Source organism: Xenopus tropicalis, chromosome 8 (assembly GCF_000004195.4).
Source record: "Xenopus tropicalis strain Nigerian chromosome 8, UCB_Xtro_10.0, whole genome shotgun sequence".
NCBI lineage: Eukaryota > Metazoa > Chordata > Amphibia > Anura > Pipidae > Xenopus > Xenopus tropicalis.
The window spans coordinates 4,983,298-4,993,153 of NC_030684.2; positions in this window are offsets into that span (position 1 = coordinate 4,983,298).

Below are 9,856 nucleotides of genomic sequence, written 5' to 3' on the forward strand. Positions count from 1 at the left end.
ATTTATCCCCAGCCACTAGAGGGCTAAAATTGTATAAAAGGGGAACAATGCCCAAGTTGAGGGTCTTTATAAGAGGGAACAGCCATGGACCAAGTTGGAGAAGGAGAAGATGATCAGACAGTGTGGACTAAGAGATCGCTCTTAGTACTAGTTGCCCCAGGCCATGTTGGAGACAGGAAGGAATTGTTTCCCCTCTGGGGCAAATTAGAGAGGCTTCAGATGGGGTTTTCACCTTCCTCTGGATCAACTGGCAGTTAGGCAGGTTATATATAGGCATTATGGTTGAACGTGATGGAGTAGATGATGTCTGAGATAGGTTAGTTTGCTTGGGCCTCCTAATGCCCCATTGAGGGGGGTAGTGGGAACAGTTTCCTGGTGGATCATCCCCCAGATAGGGACCCAAGCAGACAGGATAATGAGAGGGGTTGATTGGCTTTAGGCCAGATGTAAGACTGATCAGAATAGCAAAGAGACACCACAGGGAGTGTTGGATTGCCGAGACAGGTGGGGAAAGGGATCCCAAGACTGATGAGATAACCCAGCCTAGCTAAGGAGGAGTTTGTAGCCCATGTTTGTAGACCGTGTTGTAGGTTACAGGCCAATGTGGCAGCTGTAGGCAAACATACTTCCTGGGCCTATACTACACCTCAACTGGAGGCAGTTACAAGCCCCTGTGATGTTATGGAAGGAGGAATAGGAGCTCCTGGAACCCCCAAAGGAGCCAATGCCACCAGTTTGGGAAGCCAAACCCAATGACTCTGGAGATGAGAAAAGCTTGTTGGCCACCAGAGTAGCAGCCAACGCACCTACAATGGCCAGGGATAGTTCCATGGGGGCTACTCCTCACAGGATTAATCTCGTTTCTGGGTTCTACTTGAGGAGGCACCTCAATGTGAAAATCGGTTGTATCCAAGGTCCAAGTAGCTGGGGCTACTATATGCGCCTTAGTAGGTCTTCCATGAAGTAGAGACCTATCTGACCAAGTGGATACAACAGGGCATCCTCGCCTCCCTTAAGCAGGATGCTATTAGCCTTACCCAACCCGATCGGGGGGTCAGGCACCAGGGGCAAAAGGAGGTCCAAGATTCCACCCCAGATTAGTGGCAAGGGCGTGAGGTTCTTGGGACCTACAACAAGAGTGCCTGCAAACGCTGACCTGAGTGGTCACTCAGCAAGGACCTGCCAACTCAGGATCGGGGTATTCAGGAGAAGCCACGCCCCTTGTATTATGCCCCTCTGGAGCATACTGTACCTGCCAATGGTTTCATCAGATGATGTAATGATTTGTTTTTTGTTATTATGGAATTATTTTTATTAAAATAACCAATAGGCTACCTCAGAGGGGGCGGGGGCACCAAACCAGGGGCAGAATTATGGAGAATAAGAACTGGATAGCCAGTGTCTATATAAACCTGGTGGGGTCCCCACTGACCCAGACCTAATCCCCATTGAACCCCCACATACCTTCCAACATTTGAAAAGCAAAATGAGAGACAAACATTTTAGGCCACTCCCACTTTATGGCCATGCCCCCCCCCCACAGGCCCATTTTACAAAACCACACCTGTAAAGCATAAGATACACAAAGCGCACAAGAAGACAGACAAGGTGGCCCCAATCATATTATGACATATTGTGGCCCTAAGGATTTCATTATGCACTGTGACACCTGTATATCATTACAGACTAAAACATTGGCAGCCAGGTGTTATGTTTTGCATTTGTGCCAGAGCAGGGACCCCCTAAAACATTGCTGGTCCTCCCCCAATGTCTCCATACTATGGGCCGCTCCCCACTGCAGTATCCTCCCCAACATCCTTAAGCTCCCCCCAGCATCCACCCAGCATCCTCCAGCTCCCCCAGCATCCACCCAACATCCTCCAGCTCCCCCCAGCATCCACCCAACATCCTCCAGCTCCCCCCAGCATCCACCCAGCATCCTCCAGCTCCCCCCAGCATCCACCCAACATTCTCCAGCATCCACCCAACATCCTCCAGCTCCCCCCAGCATCCACCCAGTATCCTCCAGCTCCCCCCAGAATCCACCCAACATCCTCCAGCTCCCCCCAGCATCCACCCAACATCCTCCAGCTCCCCCCAGCATCCACCCAACATCCTCTAGCTCCCCCCAGCATCCACACAACATCCTCCAGCTCCCTCCAGCATCCACCCAACATCCTCCAGCTCTCCCCAGCATCCACTCAACATCCTCCAGCTCCCCCCAGCATCCACCCAACATCCTCCAGCTCCCCCCAGCATCCACCCAACATCCTCCAGCTCCCCCCAGCATCCACCCAACATCCTCCAGCTCCCACCGCATCCTCCCCAACATCCTCCAGCTCTCCCCAGCATCCACCCAACATCCTCCAGCTCCCCCCAGCATCCACCCAACATCCTCCAGCTCCCCTCAGCATCCACCCAACATCCTCTAGCTCCCCCCAGCATCCACCCAACATCCTCCAGCTCTCCCAGCATCCACCCAACATCCTCCAGCTCCCCCCAGCATCCACCCAACATCCTCCAGCTCCCCCCAGCATCCACCCAGCATCCTCCAGCTCTCCCCAGCATCCACTCAACATCCTCCAGCTCCCCCCAGCATCCACCCAATATCCTCCAGCTCTCCCCAGCATCCACTCAACATCCTCCAGCTCCCCCAGCATCCACCCAACATCCTCCAGCTCCCCCGGGACCCCCCCAACATCCTCCAGCTCCCCCCAGCATCCACCCAACATCCTCCAGCTCCCCCACATCCTCCCCAACATCCTCCAGCTCCCCCCGCATCCTCCCCAACATCCTCCAGCTCCCCCCAGCATCCACCCAACATCCTCCAGCTCCCCCAGCATCCACCCAACATCCTCCAGCTCCCCCCAGCATCCTCCAGCTCCGCCCAGCATCCACCCAAGATCCTCCAGCTCCCCCCAGCATCCACCCAACATCCTCCAGCACCCCCCGCATCCTCCCCAACATCTTCCAGCTCCCCCAGCATCCAACCAACATCCTCCAGCTCCCCCAGCATCCTCCCCAACATCCTTCAGCTCCCCCCAGCGTCCTCCCCAACATCCTTCAGCTCCCCCCAGCATCCTCCCCATTATCCTTCAGCTCCCCCCAGCATCCTCCCCAACATCCTCCAGCTCCCCCCAGCATCCTACCCAACATCTTCCAGCTCCCCCAGCATCCAACCAACATCCTCCAGCTCCCCCCAGCATCCACCCAACATCCTCCAGCTCCCCCAGCATCCTCCCCAACATCCTTCAGCTCCCCCCTGCGTCCTCCCCAACATCCTTCAGCTCCCCCCAGCATCCTCCCCAACATCCTTCAGCTCCCCCCAGCATCCTCCCCAACATCCTCCAGCTCTCCCCAGCATCCAACCAACATCCTCCAGCTCCCCCCAGCATCCACCCAACATCCTCCAGGTCCACCCAGCATCCCCCCAACATCCTCCAGCTCCCCCCAGCATCCACCCAACATCCTCCAGCTCCCCCAGCATCCTCCCCAACATCCTCCAGCTCCCCCCGCATCCTCCCCAACATCCTCCAGCTCCCCCCAGCATCCACCCAACATCCTCCAGCTCTCCCCAGCATCCACCCAACATCCTCCAGCTCCCCCCAGCATCCTCCAGCTCCGCCCAGCATCCACCCAACATCCTCCAGCTCCCCCAGCATCCACCCAACATCCTCCAGCTCCCCCCGCATCCTCCCCAACATCTTCCAGCTCCACCAGCATCACACCAACATCCTCCAGCTCCCCCAGCATCCTCCCCAACATCCTTCAGCTCCCCCCAGCGTCCTCCCCAACATCCTTCAGCTCCCCCCAGCATCCTCCCAACATCCTTCAGCTCCCCCAGCGTCCTCCCCAACATCCTCTAGCTCCCCCCAGCATCCTACCCAACATCTTCCAGCTCCCCCCAGCATCCAACCAACATCCTCCAGCTCCCCCCAGCATCCACTTAACATCCTCCAGCTCCCCCAGCATCCTCCCCAACATCCTTCAGCTCCCCCCTGTGTCCTCCCCAACATCCTTCAGCTCCCCAGCATCCTCCCCAACATCCTTTAGCTCCCCCCAGCATCCTCCCCAACATCTTCCAGCTCCCCCAGCATCCAACCAACATCCTACAGCTCCCCCCAGCATCCACCCAACATCCTCTAGCTCCCCCCAGCATCCTACCCAACATCTTCCAGCTCCCCCCAGCATCCAACCAACATCCTCCAGCTCCCCCCAGCATCCACCCAACATCCTCCAGGTCCCCCCAGCATCCACCCAACATCCTCCAGGTCCCCCCAGCATCCAACCAACATCCTTCAGCTCCCCCAGCATCCACCCAAAATCCTCCAGCTCCCCCCGCATCCTCCCCAACATCTTCCAGCTCCACCAGCATCACACCAACATCCTCCAGCTCCCCCAGCATCCTCCCCAACATCCTTCAGCTCCCCCCAGCATCCTCCCCAACATCCTTCAGCTCCCCCCAGCATCCTCCCCAACATCCTTCAGCTCCCCCCAGCGTCCTCCCCAACATCCTCTAGCTCCCCCCAGCATCCTACCCAACATCTTCCAGCTCCCCCCAGCATCCAACCAACATCCTCCAGCTCCCCCCAGCATCCACTTAACATCCTCCAGCTCCCCCAGCATCCTCCCCAACATCCTTCAGCTCCCCCCTGTGTCCTCCCCAACATCCTTCAGCTCCCCCAGCATCCTCCCCAACATCCTTTAGCTCCCCCCAGCATCCTCCCCAACATCTTCCAGCTCCCCCAGCATCCAACCAACATCCTACAGCTCCCCCCAGCATCCACCCAACATCCTCTAGCTCCCCCCAGCATCCTACCCAACATCTTCCAGCTCCCCCCAGCATCCAACCAACATCCTCCAGCTCCCCCCAGCATCCACCCAACATCCTCCAGCTCCCCCAGCATCCTCCCCAACATCCTTCAGCTCCCCCCTGCGTCCTCCCCAACATCCTTCAGCTCCCCCCAGCATCCTCCCCAACATCCTTTAGCTCCCCCCAGCATCCTCCCCAACATCCTCCAGCTCCCCCAGCATCCCCCCAACATCTTCCAGCTCCCCCCAGCATCCAACCAACATCCTCCAGCTCCCCCCAGCATCCACCCAACATCCTCCAGGTCCCCCCAGCATCCAACCAACATCCTCCAGCTCCCCCCAGCATTCACCCAACATCCTCCAGCTCCCCCAGCATCCACCCAACATCCTCCAGGTCCCCCAGCATCCAACCAACATCCTCCAGCTCCCCCCAGCATCCACCCAAAATCCTCCAGCTCCCCCCAGCATCCACCCAACATCCTCCAGCTCCCCCAGCATCCACCCAACATCCTCCAGCTCCCCCAGCATCCATCCAACATCCTCCAGGTCCCCCAGCATCCACCCAACATCCTCCAGCTCCCCCCAGCATCCACCCAGCATCCTCCAGCTCCCCCCAGCATCCACCCAACATCCTCCAGCTCCCCCAGCATCCTCCCCAACATCCTTCAGCTCCCCCCTGCGTCCTCCCCAACATCCTTCAGCTCCCCCAGCATCCTACCCAACATCTTCCAGCTCCCCCCAGCATCCAACCAACATCCTCCAGCTCCCCCCAGCATCCACCCAACATCCTCCAGCTCCCCCAGCATCCTCCCCAACATCCTTCAGCTCCCCCCTGCGTCCTCCCCAACATCCTTCAGCTCCCCCAGCATCCTCCCCAACATCCTTTAGCTCCCCCCAGCATCCTCCCCAACATCCTCCAGCTCCCCCAGCATCCTACCCAACATCTTCCAGCTCCCCCCAGCATCCAACCAACATCCTCCAGCTCCCCCCAGCATCCACCCAACATCCTCCAGGTCCCCCCAGCATCCAACCAACATCCTCCAGCTCCCCCCAGCATCCACCCAACATCCTCCAGCTCCCCCCAGCATCCACCCAACATCCTCCAGGTCCCCCCAGCATCCAACCAACATCCTCCAGCTCCCCCCAGCATCCACCCAACATCCTCCAGCTCCCCCAGCATCCTCCCCAACATCCTTCAGCTCCCCCCAGCATCCTCCCCAACATCCTTCAGCTCCCCCCAGCGTCCTCCCCAACATCCTCTAGCTCCCCCCAGCATCCTACCCAACATCTTCCAGCTCCCCCCAGCATCCAACCAACATCCTCCAGCTCCCCCCAGCATCCACTTAACATCCTCCAGCTCCCCCAGCATCCTCCCCAACATCCTTCAGCTCCCCCCTGTGTCCTCCCCAACATCCTTCAGCTCCCCCAGCATCCTCCCCAACATCCTTTAGCTCCCCCCAGCATCCTCCCCAACATCTTCCAGCTCCCCCAGCATCCAACCAACATCCTACAGCTCCCCCCAGCATCCACCCAACATCCTCTAGCTCCCCCAGCATCCTACCCAACATCTTCCAGCTCCCCCCAGCATCCAACCAACATCCTCCAGCTCCCCCCAGCATCCACCCAACATCCTCCAGCTCCCCCAGCATCCTCCCCAACATCCTTCAGCTCCCCCCTGCGTCCTCCCCAACATCCTTCAGCTCCCCCCAGCATCCTCCCCAACATCCTTTAGCTCCCCCCAGCATCCTCCCCAACATCCTCCAGCTCCCCCAGCATCCCCCCAACATCTTCCAGCTCCCCCCAGCATCCAACCAACATCCTCCAGCTCCCCCCAGCATCCACCCAACATCCTCCAGGTCCCCCCAGCATCCAACCAACATCCTCCAGCTCCCCCCAGCATTCACCCAACATCCTCCAGCTCCCCCCAGCATCCACCCAACATCCTCCAGGTCCCCCCAGCATCCAACCAACATCCTCCAGCTCCCCCCAGCATCCACCCAAAATCCTCCAGCTCCCCCCAGCATCCACCCAACATCCTCCAGCTCCCCCAGCATCCACCCAACATCCTCCAGCTCCCCCCAGCATCCATCCAACATCCTCCAGGTCCCCCCAGCATCCACCCAACATCCTCCAGCTCCCCCCAGCATCCACCCAGCATCCTCCAGCTCCCCCAGCATCCACCCAACATCCTCCAGCTCCCCCAGCATCCTCCCCAACATCCTTCAGCTCCCCCCTGCGTCCTCCCCAACATCCTTCAGCTCCCCCAGCATCCTACCCAACATCTTCCAGCTCCCCCCAGCATCCAACCAACATCCTCCAGCTCCCCCCAGCATCCACCCAACATCCTCCAGCTCCCCCAGCATCCTCCCCAACATCCTTCAGCTCCCCCCTGCGTCCTCCCCAACATCCTTCAGCTCCCCCCAGCATCCTCCCCAACATCCTTTAGCTCCCCCCAGCATCCTCCCCAACATCCTCCAGCTCCCCCAGCATCCTACCCAACATCTTCCAGCTCCCCCCAGCATCCAACCAACATCCTCCAGCTCCCCCCAGCATCCACCCAACATCCTCCAGGTCCCCCCAGCATCCAACCAACATCCTCCAGCTCCCCCCAGCATCCACCCAACATCCTCCAGCTCCCCCCAGCATCCACCCAACATCCTCCAGGTCCCCCCAGCATCCAACCAACATCCTCCAGCTCCCCCCAGCATCCACCCAACATCCTCCAGCTCCCCCAGCATCCTCCCCAACATCCTTCAGCTCCCCCCAGCATCCTCCCCAACATCCTTCAGCTCCCCCAGCGTCCTCCCCAACATCCTCTAGCTCCCCCCAGCATCCTACCCAACATCTTCCAGCTCCCCCCAGCATCCAACCAACATCCTCCAGCTCCCCCCAGCATCCACTTAACATCCTCCAGCTCCCCCAGCATCCTCCCCAACATCCTTCAGCTCCCCCCTGTGTCCTCCCCAACATCCTTCAGCTCCCCCAGCATCCTCCCCAACATCCTTTAGCTCCCCCCAGCATCCTCCCCAACATCTTCCAGCTCCCCCAGCATCCAACCAACATCCTACAGCTCCCCCCAGCATCCACCCAACATCCTCTAGCTCCCCCCAGCATCCTACCCAACATCTTCCAGCTCCCCCCAGCATCCAACCAACATCCTCCAGCTCCCCCCAGCATCCACCCAACATCCTCCAGCTCCCCCAGCATCCTCCCCAACATCCTTCAGCTCCCCCCTGCGTCCTCCCCAACATCCTTCAGCTCCCCCCAGCATCCTCCCCAACATCCTTTAGCTCCCCCCAGCATCCTCCCCAACATCCTCCAGCTCCCCCAGCATCCCCCCAACATCTTCCAGCTCCCCCCAGCATCCAACCAACATCCTCCAGCTCCCCCCAGCATCCACCCAACATCCTCCAGGTCCCCCCAGCATCCAACCAACATCCTCCAGCTCCCCCCAGCATTCACCCAACATCCTCCAGCTCCCCCCAGCATCCACCCAACATCCTCCAGGTCCCCCCAGCATCCAACCAACATCCTCCAGCTCCCCCCAGCATCCACCCAAAATCCTCCAGCTCCCCCCAGCATCCACCCAACATCCTCCAGCTCCCCCAGCATCCACCCAACATCCTCCAGCTCCCCCCAGCATCCATCCAACATCCTCCAGGTCCCCCCAGCATCCACCCAACATCCTCCAGCTCCCCCCAGCATCCACCCAGCATCCTCCAGCTCCCCCCAGCATCCACCCAACATCCTCCAGCTCCCCCAGCATCCTCCCCAACATCCTTCAGCTCCCCCCTGCGTCCTCCCCAACATCCTTCAGCTCCCCCAGCATCCTACCCAACATCTTCCAGCTCCCCCCAGCATCCAACCAACATCCTCCAGCTCCCCCCAGCATCCACCCAACATCCTCCAGCTCCCCCAGCATCCTCCCCAACATCCTTCAGCTCCCCCCTGCGTCCTCCCCAACATCCTTCAGCTCCCCCCAGCATCCTCCCCAACATCCTTTAGCTCCCCCCAGCATCCTCCCCAACATCCTCCAGCTCCCCCAGCATCCTACCCAACATCTTCCAGCTCCCCCCAGCATCCAACCAACATCCTCCAGCTCCCCCCAGCATCCACCCAACATCCTCCAGGTCCCCCCAGCATCCAACCAACATCCTCCAGCTCCCCCCAGCATCCACCCAACATCCTCCAGCTCCCCCCAGCATCCACCCAACATCCTCCAGGTCCCCCCAGCATCCAACCAACATCCTCCAGCTCCCCCCAGCATCCACCCAACATCCTCCAGCTCCCCCAGCATCCACCCAACATCCTCCAGCTCCCCCTAGCATCCATCCAACATCCTCCAGGTCCCCCCAGCATCCACCCAACATCCTCCAGCTCCCCCCAGCATCCACCCAACATCCTTCAGCTCCCCCCAGGATCCACCCCAACATCCTCCAACTGCCCCTTTACTTTCCTCCAGTGTCCTCCCCAGCGTGCTTTCTGTGGCTCCCCCTGCTCCCACCACCACACGCCCGCTTCTTCCGGCTGCACCCCCGGCTCTTCTTCTCCTCCCCGTGATGTCACATGCTCGTCTCTTGTTAGCGCTGCAGCTTCTGCACCGCGAATCCCTAAATGTTAGAACTGAAGTGAGCGGCGCAGAAGCTGCGGTGCTAACAAGAGACGTGCGTGTGACGTCATAGGAGAATTTAAGAAAGTGGGACAGATCCGCCGCTATCCGGGACTGCGGGACAGGGTGGCAAAATCGGGACTGTTCCGCGTAAAGCGAGACAGTTGGGAGGTATGCCCCCATTGCCCCTGATTGTGCATGGGGGGGGCCCTAGAGGGAGTGAGGGGGTCCCTAGGGTAGCAGCCTTGGGGGGCCTTGTACACCCCAGTCCAACCCTGGACAGAGGGGTGGGGGCAGCACAAAACGACAAATGGAAGAGCAAAGATGGTGTGCATGTGATCTGTCACTAGAGGGCACCATATCTCCTTGGCGTATATTCTCCAAATATAAGAGATTAAAGGGCAAGGAAAGAGTCACTGGAGGGAGGCAATTTGT